The sequence below is a fragment of the Ovis canadensis genome, chromosome 15 (genome assembly GCF_042477335.2).
Source record: "Ovis canadensis isolate MfBH-ARS-UI-01 breed Bighorn chromosome 15, ARS-UI_OviCan_v2, whole genome shotgun sequence".
Lineage (NCBI taxonomy): Eukaryota > Metazoa > Chordata > Mammalia > Artiodactyla > Bovidae > Ovis > Ovis canadensis.
The window spans coordinates 27,823,189-27,844,530 of NC_091259.1; the positions used below are offsets into that span (position 1 = coordinate 27,823,189).

Below are 21,342 nucleotides of genomic sequence, written 5' to 3' on the forward strand. Positions count from 1 at the left end.
CTAAGCCCAGCTGCCACTGAGCTGGAAGTTGAGCCAAACCTCAGCCAACCCACATAAGTGAGAAATTAATGCTTATTGCTGCATGCCTCTAAGATTTTATAGCTGCTTGTTATATAGCATTATTGTGACAATAGCTAACTAAGGCTAAAATAAGGACTAGAAATAGGAGGCTGCAGTAACGAATCCTGAAACAAGTGCCAGCAGCTTGGGAACTAGAGAGCAGGCAACAGGGATATTGTCACGGGAGGCGGGAACAATGTTGATCCCTGTTATTTAGTGGTGAAGCATTTGTTATAGCTGTTACTTTAAATAAACCGAAAGTCTGAAAGTGGACTTGATAAAGTTGGCATGACGGGCAAGCGCAACGTACAGTGTTGATAGGATAAGTGGGCTGGTGCTAATTGCATTTGAAAAGGTACTGTAAGAGATGAAAACGGAGAAAAACAAGGTGAGTTTTCAAAGAATTGAGAGTGAACAGAGCTCAGAAATACTAGAATTTGTAGGAATGAAAAATTTAACTGTTTTGAGAAAAATTTACATCAGCTTGAATTAAAAGTGATCATGGCTCTTTTAGATATGAAAATACCTTCTCTTTCCCCAACTATCTTCAGGCAGGAAGCAAGCTGAGAAGGTTGCTCAGCTACCAAATTGAGCATATTCTCTAATGCTGCCTTCAGACACGGCCAGAGGGGAGTTTTGGCAAAGAAGGACCTCCCAAAGAGTAGCACCAAGAGCTTGAGGGAAGACCAGATTAGGGTATAGGAAGATTCTCCCAGGGCACAGTATGGAATCTAATCCAAGAACATTCTCTTCAGCCAGGTAAGGGAACCTGGCAACATTTGCCTACCAGGATTTTGCAATTGCTATAAGCCCATGACTACTATATGCTTCTCACTCTTCCCCTATTAGAATGGGGGTGTTTACTGTGGTCATCTTGTTCCTGTTCCACTTTTGTATGTAAGATGTGGGAGGAGAGAGATGACTTGTCTCTTTTAGCTCAAAGGTCTCTAGACCAAAAGGAATGACATCTAGATGTAGGTCCAGAGGTGCTTTCTTCTTTGCCTGGTGCCATCATGGAATGAGAGTTGGAGGGATGTTGGAATGGGGGTGAGTATATGTGGCAGGGATGTGAATAACAGTGTTGGAAACCAGACCATGGTAGGTTGAATTCTCTATTTTGCTATAATAAAATTGTGTATAACTTTCTTGCCACTTTCTCAAGGCAGGGAGAGGAACTTTTCCACTCCTCAAATCTGGGCCGGGTGCTTGGCCATGTGACTCGCTTTGGAAAGTTAGCAGGCATGAAGGAAGCAGATGCTTAAACTGTGCTGTGCAGTTAGTGTTGTTTCTGTGCCTCCTGCCCTCTTGCACTCCAGGGATCTGCCATGAGAAGAGCTTCCCCCAGTAGCAGATGTCCTTCATCACAGGCTCTAAAATGAATACAGCGCATCATACATAAGCCTGCAGCCAAAGCCAGTTTATCTGAAGCCCAAAGCAAAGCCACATCCTAGCAAATCTGCAAATGTGTGCATGAGAAATAAATGCTTATTGTTGTATGCCACGCAGATTCAGTGCTTCAGTTATAGGGCTTTATTGAGGCAATGGCAGACTAAGACATGTATTTTCCATGTAATTATTTATCTTTAAGAACACTTTAGTAAAAACATCAATTGCCTTGAGTATTCACTTAAGTAATCATTCCTTGATTTTTGAATTAAGTTTTTTATCTGTTTTTTTCCTAGTGGGTGGAGGTAGCTTAATTTTTTGCTTCTTTTAATGATGTTATAATAACACAGTGACAATAAATTTTTCCATACTTTGGCTTATTTCAAGGGATTAAAACTGGATAATAATAACTCCATCACAGGTGGTGCTAGTGGTGAAGAACTTGCGTGCCAGTGAAGGGGACAAAAAGTAGATGCAGGTTTAATCCTGGGGTTGGGAAGATTCCCTGGAGAAGGAAATGGCATCCCCTCTAATATTCTTGCCTGGAGAATCCCATGGACAGAGGAGCCTGGCGGGCTACAGTCCAAGAGGTCACAAAGAGTCAGACATGACTAAAGTGACTTAGCACATGCAGGGCTGGTGTTAGAATTAAAAGACTTCAAACATACACTAAGCATATTATGTTTTTTTGTTTGTTTGTTTGTTTGTTTTACTTTACAATATTGTATTGGTTTTGCCATACATCAGCATGAATCCACCACGGATACACACATGTTCCCAATCCTGAACCCCCCTCCCACCTCCCTCCCCATACCATCCTTCTGGGTCATCCTAGTGCACCAGCCCCAAGCATCCTGTATCCTCCATCAAACATAGACTGGCGATTTGTTTCTTATATGATAGCCAGGACATGGAAGCAACCTAGATGTCTATCAGCAGATGAATGGATAAGAAAGCTGAGGTACATATACACAATGGAGTATTACTCAGCAATTAAAAAGAATACATTTGAATCAGTTCTAATGAGGTGGATGAAACTGGAGCCAATTATACAGAGTGAAGTAAGCCAGAAAGAAAAACACCAATACAGTATACTAACACATATATATGGAATTTAGAAAGATGGTAACGATAACCCTGTATGCGAGACGGCAAAAGAGACACAGATGTATAGAACAGCCTTTTGGACTCTGTGGGAGAGGGAGAGGGTGGGATGATTTGGGAGAATGGCATTGAAGCATATTATGTTTTAAGATCATCATTCAGTAAATAATCAATCTTATTGTTTTTCATAGTAGAATCTTAGAAGTTAAAAAAAATCGAGCATGTTTGACATGAAATGTAAATCTGTTTTCAAAAAGAGTTATAACAATTTACACTGCTAATAGCAGCATGGGTACGTTCAAAGAACTGCGATTTTTAAAAAACTTTGGCCATTTCGACAGGTGGGAAACAGTATCTCACTGATATTTTAATGTTTATAGCTTTCACTGCAAACAAGATGGAAATTTTTTGATGAAGTTTCTAACCTGTTTTTTCTCTTCTGTGAACTAACAGTTAACAGAAGAGTTCCCATCAGTCCTCATGAGGCTAGCCTTCCTCTGAAAGACTTCCCTGGTGCCAAAACTTGACTGAACTCTTCCCTGTCATAGTCACACGTGGCTACCCGGCACTGGAAGTAGCTAGTGCCTCCTGTTGACAGGATGTACTGGATTCAACGCCATACGTTCTTAAAGTTTCTTTCACCTGTTCCTATTTACTTTTTAAAATGTCACTACTAAAAAGTGTTGAATTACATCTTCCCCTTGGGCAGTGCTGGTAAGACCCTTGAACATCATTTGCTCTGAAATTCTCTGTGGTTAACATTGCCCAGCCATCACCTGCAGTCTGTTGTCAGACCTTCTAGATAATGCTGTGCAAGGTCCAAATCCCTTACCTCCGGTCTCTGCTGCATTTTATTTCCCCAAGTCCCACTTTTCCTGATCCAGTTCCCTCCTCCTGTGGTGGACCCTCCCATGTCTGGCAGCACATCTCAGTTAGATCTCTTACACTTTCCTTGTGGGGAAAATGGCAAATTTGATAAGGATTTTCAACCTTATAATGTGTTTCAAACAGACTGCATTCTCTTTTATCTATACGTCCATATCCTAGTTATACTATTTCTATCATTGAAGAATGCGATTTTGCAAAGTTCGTGTTTTGTCTTTGAAATGTCACAAACGTACAAAGCTAATAAACAACTTCATATGCTTTCAAAATTCCCCACCTCTGCCTACGCTTTCCAACACAACCTTGCATCTTCTCAAACCACATTAGTGAAGACAAATAAAGGTTATGCCTGTAGCCGTTAACAGTCAAAAGGTTCCCCAACACCGACTCCAATTAAGCAAAATGTCACAGACATTTACTCATCATTCCTGTTTTAGTATAGACAGCAGGGTGGATATGTGTTAACTTACCTGACTATAACAGGAAAACTTCAAAAAGCCAGTTATGAAGTATTCGGGAAAAAAAAGTCCTTGCTAATGTAGAATTCTTAATGTATCACAGGATTATCATATGTCACTTGGAAATTCAGTCTCATTTTTCAGATTCACAGTTCTTGCCTGGTTGTCTGGATTTTTGTGACTGTGGGGCTTTTTCACTTTAGGGAAATGTCTGTAGCACATTTTTAACCCCAGACCAGCTTCCTCCACTCCCCATGCATGCCCAGCACACTTCTCTCCCACCTCCCTCGACACCCCGTAACCCCCGTGGCACCCAGGGAATCAAAAACCAATTTGCATATGTAATCATGTGAAATAAAACGCTCAAGTGTACTCTCTGAGGTACACTCGCTGCCACTCAGCTCCCTGCAACTCGTTTCCTAAGAACCTTTGAGAGATGCTGAGAACACCATGGCGGCCTTTGACCTTTTAACTGTCTGGCCGTTCTCTGTTCCCACTGGCTCGAAGCCCAGCTCTGAGAAGGCACAGGAAGTGGGGCAAAGGAAGAGCTTCCTTCCTTCTAAGACTCACTAGGGCACCTCGCCGCAGCCGGAGGGGGAGAGCCTGGCAGGCTTTGAATCAACGTACTTTTAAAGCTTTCATTACTCTGACAGTGTAGTTCCATGAAACTAGCTTTTATTCCCTGTACACAAGTTATACAGAGATTTCCCAAAACATAATATCAGGAAGTCAATAACCATAGCCTTGTTTTATGAATATGAGAAATTGCTCTGAAGATGCCTAAATATTTTGATTAATCTGAAAGTAGATGAGCTGATGTGTAGATATTTACAATATCAAAGGACTACTCTGATCCATTTCAAAAATACAACATAAAAGGGTAGGACATTCATCTTAAACAGCAATTTTAAAAATGGGTGCTTTGGTAGTCTGAGGTTTTCAGAAGCTAATTAAACACCAGAGTGATCAGTTTGGAGGGAAGGGCTTCACTCTGGATTTAGTAGTTAGATCAGAATGTAAAAGCAGCTGCTGTACCTCTTGAATGTGAAATAATAATGAACAACCCCAGTAAATATCTGAACAGCAACTAGTGCTCTTTCACCTATATAGTCTTCCCATCTTCAAAGCAGAATGGGAGATATTATTAGTCTTAATTGCTGATGTTGCTGAGGTCGAAACTTCCTGCTCAGTTGCTGAGGTCTAAGAATCACTCATCCTTCTTGAACACAGGCATACCCACTCAGGGCAGAATTTCTGCAGATCAAGCTTGAGTTATTTTTAGGTGGGGCTTGAAAAGCAGTTGCAACTCAAGTGGCACAAGTGCACGCCTTCTTGACTCAGCAGCTGAGAGTTCCTTTTCGTGCTCCTCTCCTTCTCCCAACTCCTAGAGCAGTGACATAGAGGCTGTTTGGGACGGGGTGCGCTATGCATGTAACTCATTTCTCCAACATGATTGGAAGCCCCTGAAACTTTATCACAGGGCTTTAAACACCTCACACTGAGAAATGTTCATTGACAATAATGTCCTGTAAAATTTCAGAGCCCGCCATGTCCTGACCCCAAGGCAGAAGAATGAGGGTGTCCAAGGGCTGAGATGTCCTATCAAGGCACAGCCAGGGGTTTGGAGCTGAGGAAATGGCAGGGCCTAACCTGGAAGAGAAGTTAATGACTAGAGGTCTTGAGAGAGGAGGCAAAGTCAACAATTAGGCATCAGAGAAGAGTTTTCAGTTCCATTCACATCATTTCTTAAGAATCTTGAAATCACTCTCAGATATAATGGTCAGAGCCCTTTCCCAGTGTCTGACCCACTGCTGTCCTATACCTCAAATGATGCCCATATTTTTCCTGTCCTTTCCAGCAGCACAAACCAACTGGCCTCCCCTAGCATTAGCAGAACTACAGATTTTAGATTTGGAAGGACACTTTCTTGCAACCATCAATGACTCTACCAGTTTGTTATCTAAGTTTGTTGCTTCAAGAACAAATAATTTATTGTGGGTGTGGTGACACAGTTATTTTGTCACATTTTTCTCCTGGCATTTCCTCTTTTCCAAAAATATGGGCAACCCTGATCTTGTTGCTGCAGGGAGGGGATGCAGCTGGTCAAAAAGTTTTAAAGGGGAAACTTAGAGCTTGGGGATGATGTATATACAAAACATATGGGAGATGTAGGGGTCAGACAGCCATAATTTCATCCACTCTCTTCCTAGAATAGGGTTTTTCATGGGCTGAGAAAGGGAACGTAAAGGGGAGGCAAGTGGAACAGACAGAATGGTGGGGGTCCTGGAGCCAAGTTCCCTTCTTTCTGGGCAGTGCTCCTGGGGAGGCAGTCAGATCCCAAAGAGGAAATGGTTTCTTGCAAAGTCTCAGCACAAATGGTCCATTGCCTCTTAAAGTTTCCCTGCCCTTACGTGATACAGCAAAACATCTGTGTGAGCCTCCAACCCTAAACGGCAGGGCTGTGCTCCAGGCCAAAGGCAGTTTTAGGGTAACTCAACTTCAGCAGATGACTCCTCCACTTCCCCAATTTACTAGATAATGGACAGTGTAAATCCCTCCATAACGTTTGTCTCAACCCAGGACTGAAGAGAGAAATAAAAACCACCTGAAATTATTACTCTCAGCTAGGCAGTAGGAGAGTTAGCATAGAATTGATTTAGAAGAAATGATTAAGGTATTTTCCTAAATTAACTGAGTCTTTGGAATGAGATTCATACATCTACTATACATATAAAACATCTATAACACACAATAAATGCTCAAAATGTTATTTATGTTATTAACATTTTTGTTAGTGCATTCAAAGTCAGCTATAAAATCTGACAAAACCTAGATGGCATATTAAAAAGCCATTACTTCGCTGACAAAGGCCTGTATTGCCAAAGTTATGTCCAGTAGTCATGTGAGAACTGGACCATAAAGAAGGTTGAGGGCCAAAGAACTGGTAATTTCCAAACTGTGGTGTTGGAAAAGACTCTTGAGAGTCCCTTGGCCTCCAGGGAGATCAAACAGGCAATCGTAAAGGAAACCAACCCTGAATATTCACTGGAAGGACTGATGCTAAAGCTCAAAAACTTTGACCACCTGATAGGAAGAGCTGACTTATTGTAAAAGATCCTGATGCTGGGAAAGATTGAAGGCAAAAGAAGAAGGGGATGACAGAGGACGAGATGGTTGGATGGCATGATTGAGTCAATGGACATGAGTTTGAGCAAGCTCTGGGAGATGGTGAAGGACAGGAAAACCTGACGAGCTGTAGTCCATGGGGTCACAAAGAGTTGGACATGACTGAGCAACTGAACAACAACATAAAATCTGAAAGGCATTTTTCATTTGTATGACTTTCAGTTGAATTCCACGTTTTTGTGTCCAGATGGAAAATGTTGATTGAGTTCATTGCTCTCTTAAAATCCCTTCTTAAAAAAAGAAGATGTTAATCAAATATTTATTGTCCCTGTAAGGGAAATAAAAAAAGGAGTGAGTGTGGTATATATGTCTTCATTCCACAGAATTTGTCGTCGTCTGTTTCATTCAGCACTTTGCCAATTCCCTGGACAAGTGGAGGAACAGATATGCATCCTATGACATTTTTTCACTCTGCTAGATTTGACCATTTGTTCCAACAATGCTATTTCGAGTCTCAGTTATTCTAACCAGTATTTGGCTGCCCACTCAATAGCACATGATCTTAATCACCATATGAATCTACATTTTCAACAGCTTCTGCTGTTACTTCTTGCTCCTTCATTTTACCATTTCTGCAGACCTCTTATTCTTTGAGCACTCAGTCCATCTCCCTCTTCCTTTCCTTCATCCTGAGGTGAGGGTGTAGTCCTACAGCTGAGGACTGATGCACAAAAGTCACACATCAGTGCCAGTTAGTGTCACAACAAGCCATGTCTCCAAACCACGCGCACCCTCAACACCGCGTAGCAGCGCCCTCCCGCCTCAGCCGGATAACAGCACTCTCTCTTGGTTCTCCTCTCATCAAACTGAGCTTTGTCTCTCAGGCCTCTTTGTCAGTACCTTTCTTCTTTTCTTTAATATTAGTGTTCCCTGCATTCTAGCCTTTCCTCTGCATTCTAGCTCTCTTCTCACTCAACACTCAGAAATTTCAGCCGCTATGAAAATCTGACAATCATACATGCTAATTAACCCCACATCTGTATCTCCAGTCCAGGGCCTTTGAGCTATATAGCTGTATCTTAATAGATATCTCAACGTCACTGATATATTTTAAGTCTAAAAGGTAATTTGTTTTCTATTATTCCATTCAGTAAAAACTGCCACCACTCTTTTTTGTGTACCTGTTCAGATTTTTGTCTCATTTCTTCCTAGAACACTTGATTTTATCCCATGTTCATTAATACATGAATGTATTGCTCGTGTCTCCAATAAAAATGTGACAGACACTATTCCTGCACCTTGTTGGTGTTCAATAGCTATTCACCAGATGAGTGACTAATTTTCATGATCTAGTAGCTGAATAATTATCCCAGAAAGGAAAAGGACAAAACTGACATTTAGGAATTAATGTTTATAATCATCTTTTGCCTTTTCCAAATGCTTATGAAAGTGAAAGTCGCTCAGTCATGTCCGACTCTTTGTGACCCCCTGGATGATACAGTTCATGGAATTCTCCAGGCCAGAATACTGGAGTGGGTAGCCTTTGCCTTCTCCAGGGGATCTTCCCAAGCTAGGGATTGAACCCACGTCTTCCATATTGCAGGTGGATTCTTTACCAGCTGAGCCACAAGGGAAGCCCTCTAAATGCTTATAAACAATCCATGTACTGCTTCACTTGGGGTAAACATCAAGCTTATTGGTTTATAATACATGAAGTTATGAGACTGAGGAGACTCTTGTCTCTTCTGGAAATCAGGACAAAGTCTGTGTCACGTGTGTTGGACACGTGCTCATGCTCTGTGATTCCTCATGGGTTGCCATTTGTGCTTTCCCAATCTTGCCTGCCCTCTTCCTGGTAGCCTATGGGACTTCCCTGGTGGCACTAGTGGTAAGGAATCCGCCTGCAGGGCAGCAGCAGCAGGAGATATGGATTCAATCCCTGGGTCAGGAAGATCCCCTGGAGGAGGGCATGGCAACCCACTCCAGTATTCTTCCCTGGAGAATCCCATGGACAGAGGAGCCTGTCAGGCTAGAGACCTTAGGGTCGCAGAAAGTCAGATACGACTGAAGCAACTTGGCACACACCCATGACGTGGTAATATGAACTCATTTGGATGGTTCTCGTTCTGTCTCTAAGAAACTTAGATTCCTCTTACCAATGTTTATTCTTCCTTTTCTGACTGCAAGTACTTCTCTTTGACCAAGAAGAAAAAAAATAAAAACACTAATTTGATAGTTCTGCTTTCTTTCTGTTGTCTGTTAACATTACATAATTTCTCTAAGTAGCAGGTACCCCTTCCTTATTTTTCCTTCCCTAAAAACAACTGAGGCTCTCTTTTTGTGGTCCTATGTCCTCTTTGCAAACCTCTACTCGATTTGGGTTTTAAACTTTCTGATCCAGGTTTCCCATGTTCTGAATGCTTTACATTTTTGCTTAGATTTTTCCTCTCCTTCCAGCTTCTGGTTACATCATTTTAAAATCTGTATTAAAATCTCAGCAATGCAACTGGCAGATAGAAGCTATGGAACACTTTATTGTGTACCAGGCACCATGCAATCTTTTAATTCCATGATAAAACCAGTGGTGTAGGTATCAAAAGTTTATAAATAACAGAAGTAAACCCAACAAATCACCAAAGTAGTAATGAGTAAAAGTTCACTACACGCACACCAAAAAGACAGTTTGCAAACTGGGAAAACTCAAACCAAAATATGGAAGGATGCTCTGGGATATATTATACAGAAGCAGCTTCTGTTAAGTCACTTCAGTCATGTCCAACTCTGTGTGACTCTGTGGGCTATAGCCCACCAGGCCTCTCTGTACATGGAATTTGTAAAGCAGCTTATAAAATGACAAAGCAGTGAAGTGACTGTTTATTCTTCACAGTGATAGACTATAATATTAGAATTTTCTTAAGTGATAGGGAATTAATCCGTGGTTACCTCAACAATGTTGGGAAACAGTTTAAGTTTTCCTTATGATTTCCAGAGGCATAAGCAAGAAATGACGCAGGTCAAGTTAAGTCTTGCAAAATAAATTAAATTAAGTTTTGCTGATTTCGTCTGCTTAGGGAATTTTCGAGGCTGGTTTCCATTTGTTTTTTATTTTAACATACATATCATTAAAAATCCCTATATTATAGATGAGGAAATGAATCTTAATAAGATTCAAAATCTTCCCACAGTCACAAAGCTGGTAATAGAGCCAGGAGCTCAAACGCAGTTGTAAATGACTGAAATCCTTAGTTTCAGGTTTATTGGCAAACTCTTCTTGTGTGTGTGAAAGTTGCCATAAAACAGCTCACAAAGTCAAGTTTGAGCAAAAAGGCCTAAGTGTTTGCATTTGAGTAAAAAGGCCTTTAGTGTTTGCATGCTTGCAATTTAAACATGTTGAAATGTTCTTTGCTTCTACAAAGACAAATAGTCCTTTCCCCCTCCCCCCGCCATTATCTGGAGAGATGCATTGGGGGAAATATTTCTCTAAATAGACTAAAGGTAGTAGTGTGAGCTTGGTGATAAAGCGGCAACAGAGACCCAAGGTACAGGAACCAGCACATTTCCTACCTCAGTGGTTCTCAAAGTGTGGACCTCAGACCTGAAGCATAAGCCTCACCTGGTAGATAGTCAGAAATGCACATTTTTGGATCGTGACCCACTGAATTGAAAACTCCCTGGTGAGACCTGCAATCTGTGGCTTATCAAGGCATCCAGGTGATTTTCATATACTGCTGCTGCTGCTGCTGCTAAGTCGCTTCAGTCGTGTCCGACTCTGTGCGACCCCATCCTGGGGGATTCTCCAGGCAAGAACACTGGAGTGGGTTGCCATTTCCTTCTCAAATGCATGAAACTGAAAAGTGAAAGTGAAGTCGCTCAGTTGTGGCCGACTCTTAGTGACCCCATGGATTGCAGCCTACCAGGCTCCTCCGTTCATGGGATTTTCCAGGCAAGAATACTGGAGTGGGGTGCCATTGCCTTCTCCGTCATATACTGCATGCCCACCTAAAATGTTTGAGAACCACTGCTCTCCATAAAACGGACACCTGCCACTCTGTTCCAGCTTCTTGCTACCGGGAGGGGAATATGAATCCCAGGTCTTCAGTCTCTCCCAGGTTTAAGAGAGCTGGAAGTCTCAGTTATTTTCATCCTCCCAATTTTAAAATACTGCCTGAAATCTTTTTAATACTGTATAAGCTAAACAAAACATGTTTACAGGCGGGTTCTGGACTGCAGACCATGAGTTAATGACTCTTGAATAAAATTGAGTTATATTAAATACTGGAGTTATTTTATTAATAGCTATATATTGAAATGTCAGTTAATTGGCCAAACAAATTGCAATCTCCTTTTCATTACAACTGCTTGTTGTTAGGGAAAGTTTTGCCTACCTTACCATCACTGAATGGAATTCAAATGTTTTGATCATTGAGCATTTGGGGCCTTATTGAAAGGACAATGGAAAATTATTGACAGATTCAAATACAGCAATAATTCTCTAAAAGTTGAGTCTTTAAAGATGTTTGATTGTATTATGGATGCTCAATGGGAAAGTGTGGATGCAGAGCAGGGTGATTAGAAAATTATTCCAGGAGTCCTAGTGGGAGATGGTGCTGATAATAAAATTAAGGAGAATTACACAGATTTAGTAAGCACTTCAGAGAAGGCAATGGCACCCCACTCCAATACTGTTGCCTGGCAAATCCCATGGACAGAGGAGCCTGGTAGGCTGCAGTCCATGGGGTCACTAGGAGTCGGACACGACTGAGTGACTTCACTTTCACTTTCCACTTTCATGCATTGCAGACGGAAATGGCAACCCACTCCAGTGTTCTTGCCTTGAGAATCCCAGGGACGGGGGAGCCTGGTGGGCTGCTGTCTATGGGTCACATGGGGTCGGACACGACTGAAGTGACTTAGCAGCAGCAGCAGCAGTAAGCACTTCGGAGAAGGCAATGGCAACCCACTCTAGTACTCTTGCCTGGCAAATCTCATGGATGGAGGAGCCTGGTAGGCTGCAGTCATGGGGTCACTAGGAGTCAGACACGACTGAGTGACTTCACTTTCACTTTTCACTTTCATGCATTGCAGACGGAAATGGCAACCCACTCCAGTGTTCTTGCCTGGAGAATCCCAGGGATGGAGGAGCCTGGTGGGCTGCCGTCTGTGGGGTCGCATGGAGTCAGACACGACTGAAGTGACTTAGCAACAGCAGCAGTAAGCGCTTGGGCTTCCCAGGTAATGCTAGTGGTAAAGAACCCACCAGCCAGTGAGGTTAGATGTAAGAGACACGGGTTCCATTCCTGGGTGAGGAAGATTCCATGGAGGATGTCACAGAAAACCCACTCTAGTATTCATGCCTGGACACAGGAGCCTGGTGGGCTATAGTCCATAGGGTTGCAAAGAGTCAGACATGACTGAAGTGACTTAGCACGCATGTACAATAAGCATTTAAGAAGTTGAATTGATATGGCTTTGTGGTTACTGGTCAGACTTCAATAAGTCAGAAGGCCCAGGTGCCACGGGCCATCACTGGCACTAGACTGCAGCATGCATGCTCCAGGTGACTCTGACTACTCACCCCAGCGCTCCAGAGAAGCCTGATTTTATTCCAGCTCCCTGAACCTGCTGCCCTCTTCACCCCATGCCTACACCAGTCTCTGAAGTCCTAAGCCTCACATACGGCCTAGGACTTCAAATGCATATACGGCCTTGAGAAAACAACCACCATTTACTAATCCTATGTGAAACTATGCTGAGTTACAAAATAATCAACTTCCAGAAAATAGCCTGTCTACTTTAAGTTAGATATTCCTTGCCCTGTGTTCATTATAGGATATATTTAGAGCTCATTATCACTTAGTTATTAATTCTAATAAAGTTCTGAACCTCTAAAACCATTTTTCTGTCTCATTTTCCTTTATTAGCACAATTTCATCATGCTGGCCTGACAAAGGTCTTCTTGCTCATCAATCAAAATCGAAGGCATAGTTTTGATGTTACATCTACACTGAAACACTGAACCTCTCAGTTTAAGGTATATTTATAACTTGGGGTATTCTGAGTTTCCAGGGCAAAATAAATCAGCACCAACTATTTTTGTGCTCCATTACCATCCTAATGACAATATGGTAGAGAAATGTTCATCATCTGCTCATTTCTTTTAGGAATTTAGAATTTAGATCATTAATACTCAGCAAAAAGGATTATGGGCAATACAAATTAAAAGAAATATTAATATTAGCTCAGGAATATAGGCAGCACATATCAACACAATGCCTAGTAGAGTATTTTTTGAAATACAATAATCATTTGGAAATTCTTCATCAGCTTAGAACCATCTTTTTCAACCTAGGAGTGATTATAAAGGGACGGGGTCAATACAGCCTATACTCCCATTAAGATCTCATCCCGTTGAGATAATGGATGAAAATATGAAGCAAAATTAAGAATATATATTTTTACACCCTGTATAATGTTACACGCTTTCCTCCCATTCTCAGACCCACTACCCTAAGTTTAGGTTTCTTTAGTAGGTAAAGCTCAGGTACAAACTGTGGGTGAAATGGAGACAGCATGAGACCGACAGGGAATACAAGATTTAGGGCAGAAAAGGTGGCCCATCAACACTTCTTAGGTCCTGAGAAGAGCTCCTTTTCCCTTTTCATGATACTAGAAACCTAGGAAGGTGGGAAGAAATATAGACAGATGTAAGATAGTTCGACTTGTCCCCTTGCTCAACAATACTGCAAAAGCAGTATTTAGTGACATAAAGTCCTGTCCAAGGTATCCTGATGATGGCTGGCTATTTAGTGAGAAGAAACACTGGGACATGATCCAGGTAAAGAAATGGACTTTCTGTCTGCACAGGAAAATTGAGGGTTTCATATCTTCTTCGCTGTGGGCTATCTTTTGCTGTAAACGTAAATGGAGTTATTCCCAGTTTAGTGGGGTTAGGATTGAGGTGGGTGACAGATACAGCTTCCAATTATTCCCAGGGGTGAAAAAAGTGAGCGAGAGTTCCACTACTACTGTGTCTTCCAGGACTGTTAAAACAAAAAGACTTGGGATTTAGAATTGATGCTGGGAAAGTATTATCTTTATAAGAGATATAAAAGCTACATAGTAATAAAACAAATTGTAGGCAAAATTTATCACCTCCCTGGATGCCATTCCTTAAATAGCACCTACTTGGTTAATACTTAGTACCTCATATCAGTAACCATAGTGGCATATGGATTTTAATATTGCTGCTAAATTCCATACAATTGATAAATGCAAAGATGAATTAGCATTATTTCCTTTTCTCAACAGAACTAAGTTGGTGTGAAGTTGGACCACCCTGTACAACAGAACCAGAAATTTTTTCCCTTTCCAGGTCATGGAGAAAGAAACCGAGCAAGGAAATTGAATTTAAATCTGAAAGAGATGGGTCTAATACTTATCAAGCATGTCTGCTGCTGCTGCTGCTGCTGCTCGCTTCAGTCGTGTCCGACTCTGTGTGACCCCATTTACGGCAGCCTATGAGGCTCCCCCATCCCTGGGATTCTCCAGGCAAGAACACTGGAGTGGGTTGCCATTTCCTTCTCCAATGCATGAAAGTGAAAAGTGAAAGGGAAGTCGCTCAGTCATGTCCGACTCTTAGCGACCCCATAGACTGTGGCCCACCAGGCTCCTCCATCCATGGGATTTTCCAGGCAAGAGTGCTGGAATGGGGTGCCATTGCCTTATCCGTCAAGCATGTCTACCTAGGCTAAAATATTTAATCCTTTCAAAGCCTTCTGAAGCATGTGTGTGTGTGATTGTGTGTGTGTTTGTGCACACTAAGTCACTGCAGTTGTGTCTGACGCTTTGTGACCCTATGGACTGTAGCCCTCCAGGCTCTCTGTCCGTGGGATTCTCCAGGTAAGAATACTGGAGTGGGTTGCCATGCCCTCCTCCAGGGGATCTTCCCAATCCAGGGATCAAACCCATGTCTCTTATGTCTCTTGCATTGGCAGATGGGTGCTTTACTACTAGCACCATGTGGGAAGCCCATCTGAGGCATAGGCGTTTTATACTTTATAGGTAAAGAAACCGAGGCTTAGGAATTTAAGCAGCTAACTGGAGGTGGCACAGCCAGAGAGTGGCAGGAGCCAGATGCAAACATAGGTATTTTATGTGTATATTTCTTATTCCAAATTCTGAACTCTGTCCTCAAGCATTTTAGTTAACACTGAAGCTATTTTACAGATAAGAAAACCAATAATTAGCTTTTTCTATCCTTTGTCAGGTAAGAAAACTGCAGCTCAGAGTAAAGCTTTTTCCCAAAGTTACATAATTACTTAATGCCACAGAATTCAAACCTACTTTTTCACAACAGATTTGCTGCCAGGATACAAGTAGCACAACTAAATCTAAACCAAAATGGGAAAGAAAAAGACTCATGCCAATATTGTTCTCACTAAACATAGATTACAGCAAGTCTACACCACAAGGTCTACAAACATGGCGGTATCAACAAAAGAACCACAGGAAAAATTTGAGAAGGGGGTGACTGATACAGGATAGGATTTCTTCAATTTTGCCTGGATCTTGGACAAAGTGAAAGCTGCACATGGGCATGGTATCATCATTGAAATTTCCTGTAAAAATTCAAGACCAGCAAGTAGTCTCACTGATGCCCTGGAACACAGAGGCTACAAAAAGCATGACTATAGGCACACCTTAGGCTTACTGTGCTGTCCTGAATGTTGCTACTGGTGTTGGTGAAGTTGAAGCAGGTATCTCCAAGAATGGGCAGACCCATGAGGGTATTCTCTCCTGGCTTGTAGACTGAGAATGAAACAACTAATTATTGGTATTAAAATGGATTCCACTGAGACACCCGGCAGCCAGAAGAAATATGAGGAAATCGTTAAGGAAGTCAGCACCTACATTAAGAAAACTTGCAATAGCTCCAACACGTATCATTTGTACCAGTTTCTGTTTGGAAGAGTGACAGCATGCTGCAGCCAAATGCAAACACGCTTTGGCTCAAGTATTAGAAAGTCACTCATAAAGACGACAATGCCAATGAAACCATGCTGCTTGAACCTCTGGGTCCTGCCACCAACTCTTCCATCTGACAAACCCTTGCATCTACCCCTCCAGAGTGTCTACAAAATTGGTGGTATTGGTACTGTCCCTGTGGAGACGGGTGTTCTCTAACCCATCATAATGGTCACATTTACTCTAGTCAACATTACAACTGAAGTCAGATCTTTTGAAATGCATTGTAAAACTTTGAGTGAACCACACAAATAGTGGAAAATTCTTAAAGAGATGAGAATACCAGATAACCCTACCTGCCTCCTGAGAAACCTGTATATGGGTCAAGAAACAACAGTTAGAATTGGACATAGAACAATGAATGGGTTCAAGCTTGGGAAATAAGTACACCAAGGCTGTTTATTGTCACCTTGCTTATTTAACTTCTATGCAAATTACATCATGTGAAATGTCTGGCTGGATGAATCACAAGCTGGAATCAAGATTGCCATGAGAAATATCAATAATCTCAGATAAGCAGATGAGGCAGTTACCACCGTTATGGCAGAAAGTCAAGAAGAACTAAAGAGCCTCTTGGTGATGGTAAAAGAGAAGAGTGAAAAAGCTGACTTCAAACTTAACATTCAAAATGAAGATCATGGCATCCGGTCCCATCACGTCATGGCAAAGAGATGGAGAAACAATGGAAATAGTGAGATTTTATTTTCTTGGGTTCCAAAATCACTGCATATGGAGACTGCAGCCTTGAAATTAAAAGACACTTGTCCTTTGAATGAAAAGCTATGACAAATCTAGACAGCATATTAAAAAGCAGAGACATTACTTTGCCAACAAAGGTCTGTATAGTCAAAGCTATGGTTTTCCCAGTAGTCATGTATGGATGTGAGAGCCAGACCATAAAGAAGGCTGAGTGCCAAAGAATTGATATTTTTGAACTGTGGTGTGGAGAAGACTCTTGAGAGTCCCTTGGACAGCAAGGAGATCAAATCAGTCAATTGAAAAGGAAGTCAACCCAGAATATCCATTGCAGGGACTGATATTGAAGCTGAAGCTCCAATACTTTGGCCACCTGATACAAAGACCCGACTCACTGGAAAAGACCCTGATGCTGGGAAAGATTGAGGGCAGGAGGAGAAGGGGATGACAGAGGATGAGACAGTAGATGGTATCATCAACTCAATGGACCCAAACTCCAGGAGATAGTGAAGGACAGGAAAGCCTGGAGTGCTGCAGTCTACGGTGTCACAAAGAGTCAGACATGACTGAGTGACTGAACAGCAACAACTTTCCAGGGACAAGATGGACTTCAATGTCAAGAACATATCTTTCAAAGATGTTGATTGTGGCATTGTGACTTGTGAAAGCATAAATGACCCACCAGTGGAAGCAGCTGGCTTCACAGCTCAAGAAATTATCCTATGGCATCCAGTCCAAATCACTGCCAGCTATGCCCTTGTGCAGTTCGTGTTGCTTCCAAGTTTGCTGTACTGAAGAAGAAGGTTGATTATTATTCTGGGAAGAAGCTGGAAAGTGGCTCCAAATTCTGTAAAGCTGGTGACGCTGGCATGGTTCATATGGTTCCTAGAAAGCTCATGCATTTTGAGAGCTTTTCTGACAGTCCTTCTAAGGATTTTGCTGCCTGTGACATGAGACAGACGGCTGTCTTGAGTGTCAGTGGATGAGAAGACAGCTGGAGCTGGGAAGGTCACTAAGTCAACCCAGAAAGTTCACAAAACTAAGTGCATAATATGCCTAATACCTGCCATCCTAGTCTTAATCAGTCCTTAAGTGTGGAAGAATATTCTCAGAACTGTTTGCTTCTGTTGGCCATTTGAGTTTAAAGGTAAAAGACTGCTTAATGATAATGCATTGTAAAACTTTCAGAAGGAAAGGCAAATGTGTTGTGGACTGCTTCTGTTTTTGTGTGTATGGCAAGTTTAAGTTGTCAGTTTTTTAAATCAGCAATTTTTTGGCTCTTTTTGAAAATTTTTTCTTGGAATATAGTTGATTTACAATTTCTGTTGGATTCTGATATACAGTAAATATAACAGCTTTGAAGCATATACATTACCATATGTAAAATAGATAGCCAGTACGAGTTTGATGTATGGTACAAGGAACAAAAAGCCAGTGCTCTCTGACAACTTAGAGGGGTGGAATGGGGAGGGAGATGGAGGGGGGGAGGTTCAAGAGAAAGGGGCCATATGCATACCTAATGCTGATTCATGTTGACGTATGGCCAAAAAACTACCATACTCTTGTAAAGTAATAATCCTCTAATTAAAAAAATACAATAGAGAGGTGGGAGGGGGGTTCATGTTTGGGAATGCATGTAAGAATTAAAGATTTTAAAATTTAAAAAATAAAAAACTAAAAAAAAAAAAAAACAAAAAAAATACAATAGAAAAAATAAAAAACTAAAAAAAAATAAATAAAAATAAATAAATAAAAGACTTATGAAACCAAAAAATAAAATAAAATAAAAATAAAATAAATACAATATAAAAACAAATAAATAAAATCAGTAATATCTAAAGGAAACAAGTTGACCAAAAAGCTGTTATAGAAGTTGGAGACACATTAAAACAGAATTTAATGAGACACCTATATCCTCTTTTGGTCAAGACTGTAAATCTCTATAATACTTCTGCTGCTAAGTCACTTCAGTCGTATCTGACTCTTAGTGGCCCCATGGACTGCATCCCACCAGGCTCCTCCATCCACGGGATTTAAAACATTTAAGTAAGAGTTTCCTATAATCTATTTTTGGTGTTTTATCTGCTGAAATCAAAATTTGATAATTCTGGGTTAACGTTTTTTTCTGGGTAGGAATTTTGCTCTTTTCTCCTTGTCTAAGAGGAAGAATCAGTTATATATTTTAAGGACACAGTGAAAAGCTGTGGGAGGTGGTCTGTTGGTTGCAAATCTTCATAGGCTAAGACAGATAGGCAAAAAAAATTTTTTATAGATAAGATCTTATAAAAAGACCACATTTATAAATCTGGTAAAGATGAAAATTCTAACTTGAAAAGATACATGCACCACCATGTAAATATTTACAATATTTACAGCAGCAAATAGTTACAATAACCAAGACATGGAAGCAACCTAAATGCCCATTGACAGATCTTGGGCATTTAGGTTGTTTCCATACAGTGGAATATTACTCAGGCATGAAAAACAATGAAACATTGCCATTGGTAGCAACATGGATGTACCTAAAGTTGTCATACTAAGTGAAGTCAGTTAGACAAAGACAAATACCATATGATATCACTTATCTGTGGAATCTTAAAAAAATTATTAAAATGAACTTATTCACAAACAAAAATAGACTCACACACATAGAAAACAAACTTATGACTACCAAAGGTAAAAGGGGAGGAGGAGGGATAAATTAGGAGTTTGGAATTAACAGACATACACTACAATGTATAAAACAGATAAACAACAAGGATTTACTGTATGGGAAAGGAAAAGCTATATTCGATATTTTATAATAGCCTATCTACAATGGAAAAGAATCTAAAAAAGTTATACATGCACATATCACTGAAGCACTTTGTTGTATGCCTGAAATTAACATTATAAATCAACTATACTTCATTTTTTTTTTTTTTAATTCTGCAATAAAATAGAACTACCTTATGACCCAGCAATCCCACTGCTGGGCATACACACCGAGGAAACCAGAATTGAAAGAGACACATGTACCCCAATGTTCATCACAGCACTGTTTATAATAGCCAGGACATGGAAACAACCTAGATGTCCATCAGCAGATGAATGGATAAGAAAGCTGTGGTACATATACACAATGGAGTATTACTCAGCCGTTAAAAAGAATTCATTTGAATCAGTTCTGATGAGATGGATGAAACTGGAGCCGATTATACAGAGTGAAGTAAGCCAGAAAGAAAAACACCAATAAAGTATACTAAAACATATATATTGAATTTAGAAAGATGGCAATGAAGACCCTGTATGCAAGACAGGAAAAAAGACACAGATGTGTATAACGGACTTTTGGACTCAGAGGGAGAGGGAGAGGGTGGGATGATTTGGGAGAATGGGAATTCTAACATGTATACTATCATGTAAGAATTGAATCGCCAGTCCATGTCTGACGTAGGGTGCAGCATGCTTGGGGCTGGTGCATGGGGATGACCCAGAGAGATGTTGTGGGGAGGGAGGTGGGAGGGGGGTTCATGTTTGGGAACGCATGTAAGAATTAAAGATTTTAAAATTAAAAAAATAAAAAAATAATTAAAATTTTTTAAAAAAAATAAAAACCAAAAAAAAAAATAAAGAAAGAAAAATAAAAATGCTGCAATATAAAAGTCCGTGTGCTGCATACAAAATTTTGTGTAATTAGATTAATATTGAGTAAATTTTTCACTATTTAGAATGTGATAGAATGTGAATTCTCATATTTACAAATATTGAACTAATTTAAAGAACCTTAAGTTTAAGGCTTAAATAGCGGTAACTGTCCTGCTAGAGTTCATTGTATCTTGATTCTAGGAAAAGTAAAGATGGTGGGAGTTGAAGAAAAGAAAAAATAAAATAAAATAATAAAAAATTTTTAAAAATGGAAAGAAAAAATTCACATCCAGAACCTCTAATTTCTTCTCCAGGACCCTTTCCATTTTGTAGATAATTATAACATTCTACTAAGTCCAATGTTTATCATTTTTTAATGTCATCTGTAACATTTGTTAAGCGTTTACTACTTAATCTACATAATATTCATGGTCATCTTGCCTCTTAAAATCTAGATAAGACTGGTCTCCAACACACCTCATGTTGAAAGCCTAAATCCCTGTCCAAGATTTCTGTGCATTTCTGGAGGGCTTTCATTTTCATGACCACCTTCTGCTTCAGCTGATTTCTTGTTCTCCACTTGGCATTGAGAGGGTAACAGGCAGGAAGGCTAGGGGTCTCCAAATGGAGGAAATAGACTGCAAGTGTCAGACATTTCTTTATCTCTCTCTTAAGCGGCAGAAGGAAGCAAACTACAAGTGTCAGATTTATTTTCCCCCTTCTCTATACAAAATTAAAAGGAGGTTTCTCTTAAAATTCTGTGTTGCCATGACGACACCTGGCTCCACCTAAACTTAACTTTCCTCAAACCTTAAACTAACCAATGTGTTTTTCTTGTGGAAATGTTTTTCTTAAGCTATGGTAATGAACTATCTATTTACCCTAAACTCTGTGTTTCTTCAAGTCGGTTCGCTTAAGACTCAGAACTGATAAGAGCTCAACAAACCTGTGTGTTTTACTCATACATTTTTCTCCT

The 21,342-nt window shown here is 40.5% G+C and overlaps 1 long non-coding RNA gene across 1 annotated transcript; it reads left to right on the top strand.

The window, feature by feature from the left end:
* The first annotated feature begins 953 nt into the window (after positions 1-953).
* LOC138421126 (uncharacterized) lies at positions 954-18,062 on the top strand. The gene is made up of 4 exons (XR_011249414.1): positions 954-1,107; positions 12,941-13,050; positions 14,328-14,918; positions 15,376-18,062. It is a non-coding gene; the product is annotated as an uncharacterized lncRNA (long non-coding RNA).
* Positions 18,063-21,342: the final 3,280 nt, after the last annotated feature.